Source organism: Somniosus microcephalus, chromosome 5 (genome assembly GCF_052327205.1).
Source record: "Somniosus microcephalus isolate GS21.2 chromosome 5, FLI_Smic_1.0, whole genome shotgun sequence".
Classification (NCBI taxonomy): Eukaryota; Metazoa; Chordata; class Chondrichthyes; order Squaliformes; family Somniosidae; genus Somniosus; species Somniosus microcephalus.
This window is the reverse complement of record NC_140991.1, coordinates 4,300,015-4,316,530: the sequence shown is the minus strand read 5'-3', so window position 1 is coordinate 4,316,530 and position 16,516 is coordinate 4,300,015. Positions and strand designations below refer to the sequence as shown.

Sequence of the window (16,516 nt, the reverse complement as noted above, 5' to 3'; positions counted from 1 at the left end):
GACCATCGACTTGAAGTCGGCCTACCACCAACTCCCTATCCACCCTGAGGACCGCCAGTATACCGCCTTCGAGGCGAATGGGCGCCTATACCACTTCCTTAGGGTCCCCTTCGGTGTCACTAATGGGGTCTCGGTCTTCCAAAGGGAGATGGACCAGATGGTTGACCAGAACGAACTGCAGGCTACATTCCCCTACCTAGATAACGTCACTATCTGCGGCCGTGACCGGCAGGAACATGATGCGAATCTGGAGAAATTCCTCCGTACGGCCCAACGGCTGAACCTCACCTACAATAAGGAGAAATGCGTGTTTAACACCACGCGCCTTGCCATCCTCGGCTGCGTAGTGGAGAACGGAATCATCGGCCCCGACCCAGAAAGAATGCGCCCCCTCATGGAGCTACCCCTCCCCCACTGCCCTAAAGCACTTAGGAGAACCCTGGGGCTTTTCGCCTACTATGCCCAATGGGTACCCAATTACGCGGACAAAGCCAGACCCCTCCTGAAAGCCACTTCCTTCCCCCTCATGGAGGAGGCGTGCGCGGCCTTCTCCCTCATTAAGGGAGACATAGCCAAGGCCACGATGCATGCAGTGGACGAATCCATCCCCTTTCAGGTGGAGAGCGACGCATCCGAATTCGCCTTAGCCGCCACCCTAAACCAGGAGGGGAGGCCAGTGGCCTTCTTCTCAAGGACCCTACAGGGCCCCGAGATCCGACATTCGTCGGTCGAGAAAGAGGCCCAGGCGATCGTGGAGGCAGTACGGCGCTGGAGGCACTACCTGGCAGGCAAACGATTTACCCTCCTCACCGACCAGCGTTCGGTGGCTTTCATGTTTAATAACAAGCTGAAGGGCAAAATCAAGAATGACAAGATTTTGAGATGGAGAATCGAGCTCTCCACCTACGATTATGAGATCTTGTACCGGCCAGGCAAGCTGAACGAATCCCCTGATGCCCTTTCACGAATGACATGCGCCAGCGCGCATATCGATAGGCTTCAGACCCTCCACGACCAGCTCTGCCACCCCGGAGTCACCAGACTCTACCATTTCATTAAGGCCCGCAACCTGACCTACTCCATCGAGGAGGTCAGGACCATGACCAGGAACTGCCAGACCTGTGCGGAGTGCAAACCGCACTTCTATAGGCCGGACCGAGCAAGCCTGATCAAGGCCACCCGCCCCTTCGAGCGCCTGAGCATCGACTTTAAGGGGCCCCTCCCGTCCTCTGACCGTAATGTGTACTTCCTCAACATCGTTGATGAGTACTCCCGTTTCCCCTTTGCCTTCCCCTGCCCCGACATGACCAGTAGCACGGTCATTAAGTGCCTGAATGCCCTCTTCGCCTTGTTCGGGTACCCGAACTATATACACAGCGACCGGGGCTCCTCCTTCATGAGCGAGGAACTCCGGCAATTCCTCCTAGAGAGAGGTATTGCAGCAAGCAGGACCACCAGCTACAACCCCAGAGGTAACGGTCAGGTGGAAAGAGAGAACGCGACGGTATGGAAGGCCGTCCTCTTAGCCTTAAAGTCTAAGGGCCTCCCAACCTCCCGCTGGCAAGAAGTCCTCCCGACAGCGCTGCACTCCATCCGGTCATTACTTTGCACGGCCACTAACACCACCCCCCATGAACGAATGTTCGTTTTCCCCAGGAAGTCGACTACGGGAACCACTCTACCAACCTGGCTGACCGCCCCGGGGCCGGTCTGGCTGCGGAAACACGTGAGGACCCATAAAACGAACCCCCTGGTCGAGAGGGTGAACCTCCTGCACGCCAACCCCCAGTATGCCTACGTGGCGTACCCAGACGGGCGGGAGGACACTGTCTCCCTACGAGACCTCGCACCCTCAGCCGATCCGGAAACACCGCCACCACCCCCCCCAACCTCAGTCCAGGTAGACGGCATGCCGGAACCCCACGAGCCCTCGCCGACCATGCAAACACCAGCATCAACACCGGATAAGGCAACACCACCGCTGCAGCGATCGGAGAGGCTCACGAAGCCTCCGGACAGACTGACCTACCAGAATTGGTAGTACACTTCACCCCGCCGGACTTAATTCTAAACAAGGGGTGAATGTGGTAAACCACGTTCACTATCGTATCACTGTTAGTAGTTAGCACTGTTCACCACTGTTCGTTATAACTGTATCACTGACCACTATTGTATCACGGTACGAGGTCGCCTCTTGCCACACTGCTATACCTGGGATGACCACTGCCGACTCCGCCTTGGCTCCACCCACCAGGCCAGGTATAAAGGTGAGCGACTGGCTGGTATTCCTCCTGCTTGGATCGGATCACCCACGAGAGTGGGCTCTGTTATTTAGTCAATAAAAACCTTTAGTCACCTTCGTAACTCTTCGCCTTTTATTGGAGGAATTGATAGGTATATCAGTGTCACCACTGGTGGAGGGACAATCAGTGCGGATGGAGGTGGACACAGGCGCGGCTGTGTCCCTTGTTTCAGAAACTGTCTACAACAAAGTGCTAAAGCATCTTACCCTTCAGCCGACAAACATTGTGCTAAAGACGTATACCGGCGAACCTGTGGCCATGAGAGGCGTCATTGAGGTGACAGTTAAATTGAACGGACAGACTGCAAAACTGCCACTACATGTGGTAAAGGGAAATTACCCATCGCTACTGGGATGTGCGTGGCTAGAGAAAATCACGCTGGACTGGCCTGCAGTCCGCATGATGTCAAAAGGGGAGTCAGGTCTGACTGCAGTGTTAAACAAACATGCAGAACTCTTCAATGGGGAACTTGGGAGCATGAAAAAGATCAGCGCGAGGCTGGACTTTAAACCTGACAGCAAGCCGAAGTTTCACAAAGCCCGACCTGTACCCTATGCAATTAGGCCAAAAGTTGAGGCTAACTTGGAGGCCTTAGTCGAGAATGGAGACCTGGAGCCTGTGAGCATGAGCAAATGGGCCACACCCATTGTTCCTGTCCTGAAAAAGGATGGATCTGTTCGAATCTGCGGGGATTTTAAAGTGACTATTAACCCGGTGCTGTTTGCGGAACAGTACCCTCTTCCCCTCATTGATGATCTTTTTACGGGCCTGGCCGGAGGGCCAAAGTTCAGCAAAATAGACTTATGCCAGGCTTATCTACAAATGCATGTCGATGACAAATCATAGGAGCTGCTGACAATTGTGACACACAAAGGGCTATACAGGTACTGCCGTCTTCCGTTTGGAATTACGTCGGCCCCTGCTCTATTCCAAAGGGCAATGGATCAGATTTTGAGTGGACTGCCAGGAGTCCAGTGCTACCTGGACGACATCCTTGTCACTGGGACAAATGAGGAGGATCATCTTCTAAACTTGGATGCGACACTACAACGACTGAAAGAGTACGGACTCAGAGTTCGTAAAGACAAATGTGAATTCTTTCAGTCTTCAGTTGAGTACCTGGGGCATGTGATTGACGCTACTGGCCTGCATAAGGCGCCGTCAAAGGTCAAGGCGATCGTGGAGGCCCCAGCACCCCAGAATGCGAGCCAGTTACGTTCATTTCTGGGGCTACTTAACTACTATGGGAAGTTTATTCCAGACTTAGCAACATTGCTGAAGCCGTTACATCAGTTGCTATGTCAAGGCAAAACATGGAAATGGACTGAACTGTGCAACGAAGCTTTCGCCCAAGCAAAGAAAGCATTGCTGAAATCGGAGGTCCTGACACACTTCGACCCAAAGCTACCCATGCAGCTAGCATGTGATGCATCACCAGATGGTGTGGGAGCAGTCAAATCCCACATCATGCCTTTGGGTGAAGAAAAATCTATCGCCTCTGCATCAAGCACCTTGAACAAGGCCGAGAGTAACTATGCGCAGATCGAGCGCGAGGCCTTGGGAATCGTTTTTGGAATTCGAAAATTTCATCAGTACCTGTTTGGGAGAAGGTTCACACTCCTGACAGACCACCGTCCATTGACTTCAATCTTCGGGCCCCACACCGGAATTCCATCTCTCGCTGCAAGCAGGATGCAAAGGTGGGCTTTACTGTTGTCAGGACACACATACGACATCAAATATCGCAAATCAGACTTGCACGGCAACGCAGGCGGTCTCTCGAGGCTACCCTTGCCTGTTACTCCCCCAGAGCCTCGTCAGATAGACATCTTCTACTTTAGACAAGTGGAGGGAGCACCTGTCACTGCAGTTCAGGTGCGAAGGTACACCCGCAACGATCCAGTCCTGTCTGAGGTAATGGACGATGTCATTCGAGGGAGAGCTATAGGAGATTCTCCTAGTTTGAAACCTTACGTTTCAAAAAGAAATGAGCTCTCCATCCAGGCAGGTTGTCTTCTTTGGGGACGCCGTGTCATCATTCCGCCACCTCTGAGGGAATCTATACTGCAACAACTTCATACAGGCCACAGTGGGATGGTTCGGATGAAGGAAATGGCAAGAAGCTACTTCTGGTGGCCAGGTCTCAATGGGAATATTGAGGAGAAAGCCAAAACATGTTCCCCATGTCAAAGGGTCCAGAATGTTCCACAGCTGGCAACCCTACACCCCTGGGATTGGCCTGCAGAAGTGTGGCAGCGAGTACATGTGGACTTCGCCGGTCCTTTCGAAGAGAAGATGTTTATGGTGGTTGTAGATGCTCGTAGCAAGTGGCCGGAGGTCGCTGTAATGAGGTCTACCATGGCAGAGAAAACAATTGAGAAACTTGGTGAGATGTTCAGCCGTTATGGCTCACTGGAACAACTCGTAAGTGACAACGGTCCACAATTTGTATCACAGGAGTTTGCAACCTTCCTGCATGTGAATGGTGTCCAACACATCGGGTCTGCGCCCTATCATCCCTCTACTAACGGCCAGGCAGAAAGGTTCATGCAAACTTTGAAGCACGCCTTGAAGGCATCGCAAGGTCAGGACACAATCCACCAACGTCTGAACAGCTTCCTGTTGTCCTACAGGAACGAGCCGCATGCCACAACCAAAACTTCCCCCGCTTCGCTCATGATGAAGAGGCAGTTGCGGACAAGTTTTGACTTACTCAAACCTCCAAGGGCAGAGCAGGTTGTCCATCGTCAACAACAAGCTCAAGTTGAAAAGAGAGAGAAAAGAGCCAAGGAGAGACGGTTTCATCCGGGAGAGCACGTCCTAGCTCGAAACTACAACACTGGACCGAAATGGGTTCCTGCTACAGTGATCGTGCAGACGGGCCCTGTGTCTTACACGGTTGAGACTGCTGAGGATGTCGTCTGGAGAAGACACACAGATCAACTGTTGGTAGGAGCAGAGACAGCCACAGAGGCTCCAACGGCTGTTTGGCCTGAACTGTTTCCAGATGATACCGCAAACCAGCATCCTTTGCCACAGTGCTCTTCTCCAACACAGGAAGTCAAAGAGACTGTTCCACCTGTGCAAACTCCTGACTTTCGACTGACACAGGCACCTTCTCCATCCAGGCCTGTGTCAATGCCTACTGCTGTGGAAGCCAGCGATGACCGTCGGTATCCTGTCAGAGAGCGGCGGCCTCCAAGACGCTTGGATCTGTAGGCTTAGTGACTTACCCACAAGACTGGGGCAGAATAAACCCCAGGGTAAAGTCAGTGGTTGAGGCAGTCTACCTCTACCCTAGGTTCGTTGAGTGCAATGAAAGTAACTTACCTGTTGAGGAATAATGTGGACCTTCCATTTAAGAGGGGAGGAAATGTTATGTATTTTGTGTTCTCCTCCCACCTGTGGTGCCGCTGTCACAGGAGATAAATGGTTGGGTGTTCTCTGTTAAGTTTAGCTCTCTTTGTTTGGAACTTTCCAGAACTTCCTTTCCTTCCAATAAAGCACTTCATGTTTGAATCTCTGAGTCCTAAATTGTGTCTAGGTAGAAAGGTACCGACACAACAACGCCCACATCCCATCAATGAATAAAAAAAAAGATAGTCGCCGGTACCGCAGCCTCATCTACAGCAGCGCCCCCCTCGCAGACAGTCACCGGTACTGCAGCCTGATCTTCAGCAGCGCCCCCTCGCCGACAGTCGCCGGTACTGCAGCCTCATCTACAGCAGCGCCCCTCGCAGACAGTCATAGAAACATAGAAGATAGGAGCAGGAGTAGGCCATTCGGCCCCTCGAGCCTTCTCCGCCATTCAATGAGATCATGGCTAATCATCCAAATTCAGTACCCTGTCCCTTCCTTCTCCCCATATCCCTTGATCCCTTTAGCCTTAAGAAATATATCTAAATCCTTCTTGAATATATTTAATGAATTGGCCTCCACTGCCTTCTCTGGTAGAGAATTCCACAGGTTCACCACTCTCTGGGTGACGAAATTCCTCCTCATCTCTGTCCTAAATGGCTTACCCCTTATCCTTAGACTGAGACCCCTGGTTCTGGACTCCCTGGCCATCGGGAACATCCTTCCTGCATCTAGTCTGTCTAGTCCTGTCATAATTCTATAAGTTTCAATGAGATCCCCTCTCATTCTTCTAAACTCCAGCGAGTATAAGCCCAATCGACCCAATCTCTCCTCATATGTCATTCCTGCCATCCCAGGTATCAGTCTGGTGAATATTCACTGCACTCCCTCCATGGCAAGAACATCCTCCCTCAGATAAGGCGACCAAAACTGCACACAATACTCAAGGTGTGGTCTCACCAAGGCCCTGTACAACTGCAGCAAGACATCCTTGTTCCTGTACTCGAACCCTCTCGCTATGAAGGCCAACATACCATTTGCCTTCTTAACCGCCTGCTGCACCTGCATGCTTACCTCCAGCGACTGGTGCACAGGGGCACCCAGGTCTCGTTGCACTTCCCCTTCTCCCAATCTATTGCCGTTCAGATAATAATCTGCCTTCCTGTTTTTGCCACCAAAGTGGATAACCTCGCATTTATCCACATTATACTGCATCTGCCATGCTTTTCACAGAATCACAGAATCACAGAAACACCACAGTGCAGATAGAGGCCATTTCGGCCCATCGAGCCTGCACCGACACATATCCCACCCGATCCCCGTAACCCCTACACCAACACATATCCCACCCGATCCCCGTAACCCCTACACCAACACATATCCCACCCTATCCTTGTAACCCCACGTATTTAATCCCCCTAACAATAAGGGTCAATTTATCATAGCCAATCAACCTAACCCGCACATCTTTGGACTGTGGGAGGAAACCGGAGCACCCGGAGGAAACCCACGCAAACACGGGGAGAATGTGCAAACTCCACACAGATGGATCTTTTGCCCAATCACCTCTTCCTCCTCCTCTATGTCTGACTCGGACACAGTGTCAGCTTGAGGGGCCGCCTGCTCACCTGGCGAGTCACCATCTGAAAGCAGGGAGGCACAAGAGTTGCTTTAGAGTGAGGACAGGGCGGCAGCGAGGGAGGCATGAGAGCTGCTGTGCACTGCATTGGTTCGATAGTGGCAAAGGATGCTGGTGTGAGGCGCAAGTGGAAAGGGAGAGGTCAAAAAGGTGATGACCTTACCATTGGTGCCCAGAACAGGGTCAGCATCTCCAGTGGCGACGGGGCCACTCAGCCGGCCTGCCATGATCTGCTCCACTCTCTGCTCGAGGTCGCTCAGCTGTTTCAGGTCAGGACGGCCTCCCCCGGTCTGTCGCTGCTGTCTTCTGTTATGCGCCAGCTTGGACTGCAAGAGAAAGGACCGCCTCTAAGTGCAGTGTCAAGCCCTGATATTTCCCGCACTGCCTCCCATGGTCGAATAGCCCTGACAGTGTCTAAAGTCCTGAATGTGCAAGTGCTTTTCATGACAGTCCCATAGCTGCTGGATGAGGGCTGGCCATTAGAGCTTTCAGACTCGTTTGGCCATAAAGTGAGGTGCACATGCAGGGATGAGGAGAATACTGGAAAGGGTACTCACCCTGACAACCCGCGTGAGGACGTTGAATTTTTTCCGACACTGGGTTGGTGTCCTGCCAACCACGCTGTTGGACATGACCTTGTTTGCCACATCCCTCCATGCTTTCCAATATTCGGAGGGCAGCGGCCTCCTGCCACCCTCAGGGAAGAGGATATGGCACCTGCGGTCCACTGCACCAACCAGCAGCCTCAGGTCACCCTCGCCGAAGCGCTGCACTCTCTCCCTGGCCTTCTCCATTCTCCTGGGCATGGAGCTGTTCCAGAAGCAGTGTTCAGGCCTTGCCTTAGGGCTGCAGTGTGCAGGGCGTGGCAGCCAAGCAATTCCACCCTCCCCCTTTAAGTGCTGACCGGCGCCTGACTGTCTGCCCTCGATGAGCAACTCGCCACACCTGCGCTGCGCCCACCCTCGGTGTTTGCGCCCTGGATCGCCGGCTTAGCGCCTAATGATAGTCGTGCATCGCCTGCTTTAGCGCAGCAGCAACCTCTTGGGGCGATGCAACTGAATATCGGCGAAGGTGGTGCTAAGTTGCGCCGGGCGCAAAAGTTAGCGAACGCCATGCCGTAGCGCCCCAAACGTGGCTATACTGAATTTCTAGGCCTTGGTGTCTAAATTCTATTGGTGCTGCCTCCTTAAGAGGGACACTTGTGGAGCTGACTCTTCTTATTACTGGCAATTGCCAATTTAAAGTCAACTACAATTTCCACACTTTTGTACTCTACACCTCTATTTATGAAGCCCAGAATCCCGTAAGCCTTTTTAACTGCTTTCTCAACCTGTCCTTCCACCTTCAACGATTTGTGCACACATACCCCCAGGTCTCTCTGTTCCTGCACCCCCTTCAGGATTGTACCAGTTAGTTTATATGTCCTCTCCTCATTCTTTCTAACAAAATGTATCACTTCACACTTTTCTGCGTTAAATTTAATCTGCCACGTGTCCGCCCATTTCACCTGCCTGTCTATGTCTTCCTGACTTCTATCACTCTCCTCCTCACTGTTCACTATACTTCCAAGTTTAGTCTCATCTGCATATTTTGAAATTGTGCTCTGTACACCCACGTCCAAGTCATTAATATGTATCAAGAAAAGCAGTGGTCCTAGAACCGACCCCTTAGGATCACCACTGTATACCTTCCTCCAGTCCAAAAAATAACCGTTCACCACTACCCTCTGTTTCCTGTCACTCAGCCAATTCTGTATCCATGTCCACTGTCCCTTTTATACCATGGGCTTCAACTTTGCTGGCAAGCCTATTATGTGGCACTTTGTCGAACGCCTTTTTGAAATCCATGTTCACTACGTCAACTGTATTACCCTCATCAATCCTCGCTGTTGCCTCATCAAAGAACTCGTGAAGTTAGTTAAACACGATTTGCCTTTAACAAATCCGTGCTGGCTTTCCTTAATTAAACCACACTTGTCCAAGTGACTGTTAATTTTGTCCCTGATTACCGTTTCTAAAAGCTTCCCCACTACCGAGATCAAACTGAATGGCCTGTAGTTGCTGGGTTTATCTTTACACACGTTTTTGAACAAGGGAATAAAATTTGCAGTTCTCCAGTCCTTTGGCACCACCACCGTATCTAAGGAGGATTTGACGATTATGGCCAGTACCACCGCGATTTCCTCCCTAAATTCCCGCAGCATCCTAGGATGCATCCCATCCACTCCTGGTGATTTATCTACTTTAAATACAGCCAGCCTTTCTAATACCACTTTTTTATTAATTTTTATCCTATCAACTATCTCCACTACCTCCTCCTTTACTATGCCTGTGGCAGCATCCTCTTCCTTGGTGAAGACAGATGCAAAGTATTCATTTAGTACCTCAGCCATACCTTCTGTCTCCATGAATAGGTCTCCTTTTTGGTCCCTAATCGGCCCCATCACTCCTCTTACTACCCTTTTACTACTTATATGCCTATAGAAGACTTTTGGATTACCTTTTATGTTGGCTGCCATTCTATTCTCATACCCTCTCTTTTCCCGTCTTATTTGATTTTTCACTTCTCCTCTGACCTTTCAATATATAGCCAGATTCTCAGATGCATTTGCAACTTGACATCTGTCATACACACTCTTTTTTCTGCTTCATCATATTCTCTATCTCTTTCATCATCCAGCGAGCCCTGACTTTAGTTGCCCTGCCTTTCCCCCTCGTTGGAAAGTTCCTCAACTGCACCTGAACTATTTCCTCTTTAAAGGCAGCCTTTTGTTTATTACAGTTTTGCCTGCCAATCTTTGATTCCAGTTGACGAGGGCCAGATCCATTCTCATCCCACTGAAATTGCATTTCCCCCTGTTAAACATTTTTACTCTAGATTGCTCCCTGTCCTTTTTCATAGCTAACCAAAACCTTCTGATATTATGATCACTGTTCCCTAAATGTTCACCTATTGAAACTTGCTCCACCTGACCAACCTCATTCCCCAGTCTGGAGTACAGTTACGTTGAAAGACTGAAGAAGCTGGCGTTGTTCTCCTTGGAGCAGAGAGAATTGAGAGGAGATTTGATAGAGGTGTTCAAATCCATGAGGGGTGTGGACAGAGTAGATAGAGAGAAACTGTTCCCATTGGCAGAAGGGTGGAGAACCGGAGGACACAGATTTAAGGTGATTGGCAAAAGAACCAAAGGCCACGTAAGAAAGACTTTTTTATACAGCGAGTGGTTAGGATTTGGAATGTTCTCCCTGAAAGGGTGGTGGAGGCAGATGCAATCACAGCTTTCAAAAGGGAGTTGGATAAGTATCTGAAGGGAAGAAATGTGCAGGGCTACGGGGAAAGGGCGGGGGAGTGGGACTGGCTGAAGTGCTCTTGCAGAGAGCCGGCACGGGCTCGACGGGCCGAGTGGCCTCCTTCCCCGCTGTAACCATTCTATGATTCGATGGTTCTATGACCATGTGCTGTAACTTTGAAAAAGGTTAAAAGGAAATTGAACAAATTAAATTAAAGTACTGTTCCTTATGGTGATGCAGCACTCCAGTCCCTGCGGTGCCCACCGGTCTCGGAAGGCCTCGCGCGTGCCGGCGGACACCGCGTGCTCCATCTCCAGGGCCAGCCAGGGGTGAACATGGCCGCGGAAGGGAGGCAGGCAGTCGGGCCGAACGACCCCCTGGACCGCCCGCTGCCTGGACCAGTTAATGGCCACTTTGGCGCCCAGGAGCAGTCCCACGAGGAGGTCCGCCGACCTGCCCGCTCCATTCCGCACCGGGTGACCGAAGATCAGGAGCGTGGGACTGAAGTGCAGCCAATAATCGAGGAGCAGCCCCTTCAAATTCGCTCCCCAGGATGGAGGTCGGCATCCTATTGGGTGAGCGTGAGGCCTGTCTGGACAGATGAACGAACGCACGCATGCACGCAGGGAGACAAATGACACGCACGCACGCAGACATTCACGATGGAATTTACACTTGAGCGAACGAACAGAGGAATGAATGACTGAATGATTCAGCGATGCCAGTAGGACTGGCGAATGCGGGTTCTTTCTTTTCTTGGTTTATTAAACAGTGGCAGTTTGTACTGTAAACATTATTGATTTACCTGTAAAAATGTATTATTGTATTTATATTTGTGGTAAACCACTGTTATTGTATATTGTTACCTCTGGGTGGCACTGTGTACCAAGGCATGCCTCAGCTGACTCCGCCCACATGACCAGGTATAAAGGTGGGGGTTTCGCCGACTCACTTCCTTCTTGGAACCAGCCACCCACGAGAGGCATGCTCTGTTCTCTAGTTAATAAAAGCCTTTTCATCACCTTCCTGATTCATCGTCTTTTATGGAGTAATTGATAAGCGTATCAATATTGTTGACCATTAAGCTGTTTTCGAGGCTTTATCCTTTTTATTGTGGTCAATGAATGTAATGGATTTACTATGTAACTGATGAGTTGCATAAGTAATGTTGTACATGAATATTAAAATTTTAAAACAGGACAGCAGGTAATACCAAGCAAAAATGAAGAGTTACTACATTGCCAATAGGACTGGCGTAAAATTGTTTTTCACTATGGGTACCTGTACTGTTAATATTGTTGATTTGTCTGTAAAATTTACCACTGCATTTGTACTGTTAGTCCTAAAGCTGTTTTTAAGGCTTTGTTTTATTGCGGCTAATGAATGTAATGGATTTACTATGTAATTGATGAGTTGTGACAAGTACTACCATATTGAAAAAATGTATTATTTTATTTGTATTGTTAATCTTAAAGTTGATTTTTTGTTAAAATTAGCCTTATTGTGGTTAATGAATGTAATGGATTTATTATGAAGTTGATGTATTGTAATAAGTATTACCAGATTTAAATAAAAGATTAGTACTACCATATTGAAAAAATGTATTATTTTATTTGTATTGTTAATCTTAAAGTTGATTTTTTGTTAAAATTAGCCTTACTGTGGTTAATGAATGTAATGGATTTATTATGAAGTTGATGTATTGTAATAAGTATTACCAGATTTAAATAAAAGATTAGTACTACCATATTGAAAAAATTTATTATTTTATTTGTATTGTTAATCTTAAAGTTGCTTTTTTGTTAAAATTAGCCTTATTGTGGTTACTGAATGTAATGGATTTATTATGAAGTTGATGTATTGTAATAAGTATTACCAGATTTAAGTAAAAGATTAGTACTACCATATTGAAAAAATGTATTATTTTATTTGTATTGTTAATCTTAAAGTTGATTTTTTGTTAAAATTAGCCTTATTGTGGTTAATGAATGTAATGGATTTATTATGAAGTTGATGTATTGTAATAAGTATTACCAGATTTAAATAAAAGATTAGTACTACCATATTGAAAAAATGTATTATTTTATTTGTATTGTTAATCTTAAAGTTGATTTTTTGTTAAAATTAGCCTTATTGTGGTTACTGAATGTAATGGATTTATTATGAAGTTGATGTATTGTAATAAGTATTACCAGATTTAAATAAAAGATTAGTACTACCATATTTAAATAAATATGTTCGACACAAAAAAAGAAAAAAATAAGTTTAAACAAGGCCCCAATATCTCCGTGTGCCCCGTGGGAATGCGGGTTCACATGGGGAGCCCGTGGGCCAATGAGACCATTCATTTACTGCCGGTTAAACAGGGGATAAAAAGGGGGAGTCGGCTCTACAGCCTCACTTACCTGGGAGCCTTGCTTGTTAGAATGGAGGGGCTGCGGGTTCTGGGCTTGTTCTTTCTTACAATCTGTTCATCTCAGCCGCCCTCTCTCCTTCTCCCCGCCGATCAATGTTGGCTGTCTCCCAAATTCCGCCAAGACTGCGGGTTTGGGGGAATTGAAGGCAGTGAGTGTGTGCGGAGAGGCTGCTGCTTTGATGCCGGGAGCCGGGATGTGCCGTCGTGTTTCTATTCACTCCACAATCTGCCAGGTGGGTGTATTCTCGGCTCGCCTATATTCTGGGCCAGGGCTTCCCAGGACCAGTCGCAATCCAACTGCACTGGGGATTCCCTGGACAGTATCCTCTCTCTCCTCCTGTCCTGAAACATCAGCTGGAGTCTCCAACCTCTCCAGTCCGGGAGCTGGCGGGTTTAGGAAGTGTGTTCAGTTCTACAGTTTGAAAGTCTGATCATTGAGATCCTGACCCAGGATCTCCTTCCTTCGCTATGCGACTTGGGACTTCTGATGGTTGAATTGCGCCCCAGGATAGGAGGGCAGAGTGAAGATCAGTCCCTGGCTGGCACTGACCGGACAGGCTGTGGATTTGATGCCGGTCTTGTGTAACCAGTCCAGTAGGGATGGAGTTGGTGACCCGTCTCCATTCGATGGAGAATTGCGGTGTGGACGGGGAGAGAAGGAAACTAGAAGCTGGTGCTGCGCTGGGCGGAGTTTCTCCCCCTCCCGGTAACGGTTCCCTTGCCATTCCCCGTGCAGCAACTAACCGCCTTTCATTGACTCTCTCCTGCAGTGTGCACCAAGGATGGGCGGGTCCTGATCGCCATCTCCAAGGATTTGACGCTGCCTCCTGTAAACCTGACAACGGTCCATCTGAAGGATGGACACGGAGCGGAGTGCAGTCCGACCGTGGCCTCTGCAGACACTGTGCTCTTTCAGTTCGCAGTCACTGAGTGTGGCACTACTCAGCGGGTAGGTATTGTGGGCTGGGAGCCCCATCAATGGCTGTCAGTCGGGTGGGAAAGAGGGGGTCTAAAGGGCAATGGGGGCCCTTAAAGACACTACATGTGATAAGGCAATGGCAGACTTGCTCAATTTCTCTGTAATGATGGTCTTCTGTCTCTTGTAGCTGGACGGGGTGAACGCCGTCTATGAAACGGATGTGTTGGGTCAGTTTGAGATCTTGGATGGAGCTTTGGGATCGGTGACCCGGGACAGCCCCTTCAGGTGAGACTGGGAGCACATGGAGCGGGTAGAGAAGGTGAGGAGCTGAATTCTCCAGCCGTGTCCGTTCTCTTGCAGGCTCCATGTCCAGTGCAGTTACAAGGGGAGCCAGGAGTCTGAATTGCAGGTGAAGCCCAGAGTTTACAGCCTTTCTCCGCCACTGCCTGCCACTGAGGCCGGGATCCTGGTTCTGGAGCTGAGAATAGCGAGAGGTAGCGAGTGCTGCTGATGGTTAGTGTCCAACTTCAGGCTCTCTCTCCAAATAGTGGCCGTCCTTCAACGTCTTCTCTTTCCAGATGGTGGCTACTGGAGCTGGTACGTGGCCAGTGACTACCCGATCCTGAGTGTGCTCCGGGACCCCGTGTTTGTGGAGGTTCGAGTCCTGAACCGGAACGATCCGTCCCTTGTGCTGGTGCTCAATGACTGCTGGGCGACCCCCACCCCCGAGCCGCATTCGGGGCTCCGATGGGACCTCCTGGTGGGCAGGTAAGGCAGCGAGTGAGGGACCTTGGGGCAGGCTGGTGATCGGGGAGGGGGGCGACATGGACTGGGTGAAGGAACGGCCAATAATCAAACCAATCTGAGCTCCAGGTTGACGATTGATGACTTGAATGGCCTGGTTTCTTTATCTCGTCTAATCTCGGGACTTTGCTTTGATGTGCTGCTGTAACTCTGTAGTTGGGAGTTCCAGGTGCCCTCTCCATATAACCCGCTCTTTCTCTGTTCCAGGTGCCCCTTTACTGGAGACAATTACAAAACCCGCCTCCTCCCGGTAGACGCCGCTTCCCATTCGCCGTTCCCAACTCACCAGAATCGGTTTGTAGTCAGCACTTTCGCTTTCTGGGACCGAGTTTCGGGCCGGGCTCTGAGCGGGGAGGTGAGTTTCCTTCAGTCTTGCTCTCTTGGTTGAACTTGTTCCCTGGGTCTTGCTCACAGTGAGGAGGCCCCTGTTGACCCTTTGACTGTAGAAGCATGAATCTCCTGACTGGGAGCTGTGGCACTGACCACACCGCACTGTCTCTTTCCAGGTTCACTTCCACTGCAGTGCTGAGGTTTGCTTCCCTTCCACCCGAGAGAACTGCACGGCTCCCTGCAGCCCCAGTAAGTAGCTGGGATCTGACTAGAAACTGAACCCTGATGGGGAGGGGTGGGTGTGGGGCATCTGGACACTGGGCACAGGAGCAGTGTCCTCAATCTGCCCGCTCAACTCTATCCCAGTTAGTCTACAGCAGGATGGCAATCTGGCTCAGCGGCTCTGAGCACATCTTGCACTGGTTCTGAATGGAATCCACCTCTGGCCTTAAACATTGATCTAGCATCCTGCTGTCACCGGGAGTTCCAGGGTGGAACCGAACCGATATCTGGGGGAGACTTGGGCAATGTGTGTATGTCCAGTGTAACCGCTGGTCAAACTAGTGCTTAAAACGGGTCACTTTCCCTCCCCCGCCCCCAGGAGACCAGACTGGCCATTGGACCCGTCAACGACTGCAAACTTTGATGGGTTGAAGCGGGTCTTTCTGAGAATAGGGAGTGAATCTTAGTCTGACAGTGAGGGAACCGTATTTAACTAGTACAATCTCACTCCGGTACTCACTGCCCGAGGGTTTTTGCATTGGGCCATCGGATTGACCATCTGATTTGGGGCTTCAGACAGCTGCACATTGAATCGCCCGCCTTGAACTCTTGTCTCTGCCTCTTGTCTCCCCCAGAGAGGCGAAGAAGCGCCGATGACCGGGCTGGGTCCTTGGTGACTGCTGATGGAGCCATCATTTTCCTGGAAGATGAGAGATTGGCTGCTGGGATCCACCAGGAAGAGAAAGGTAAAGGAGGCCCCTGCTACACTCTAGTGATGGAGTAACTAGTGCCCATCTAACCCTCCCTTCTCCCCACAGATGCTGCTGCTGATTCCCCCTCCCGTGTTCTTCCTGGAGTCGCGGTTGGGGTAGCTCTGCTCTCCGTGGCCCTGTTGGTCGGGACTGTTGCCATGTGGAAAATGGACCATCGCCGCAGGGTGGGCTCCGAGTGCAGCTCCGTGGAACTGTAGATGTGTCTGTTGGATAATAAACCCCTGTTATACATGAAACCTGATCTCGTTATATTCAAAGTTCTGGCTGGATTTTACTGTCCTTGTGTTAATTGGTAGCCTGTTTTGGGAATCTATTGGGCCGCTTCTCTCAGCTGCCTTAACAATTGTGCCTCCCAAAAAGAAATCAGCCAAATTTGAGTTCCAGAGCAGTTTTCTATTCGTTCCTGGGATGTGGGTGTCACTGCAAGGGCAGCGTTTATTGCCCTTGTGGTGGTGGTGAGGTG

General features: G+C 49.9%; 1 pseudogene; it reads left to right on the top strand.

Moving 5' to 3' along the window:
• Positions 1-16,250, top strand: part of LOC147116819 (zona pellucida sperm-binding protein 4-like) — a 42,681-nt pseudogene extending 26,431 nt beyond the window's left edge.
• Positions 16,251-16,516: the final 266 nt, after the last annotated feature.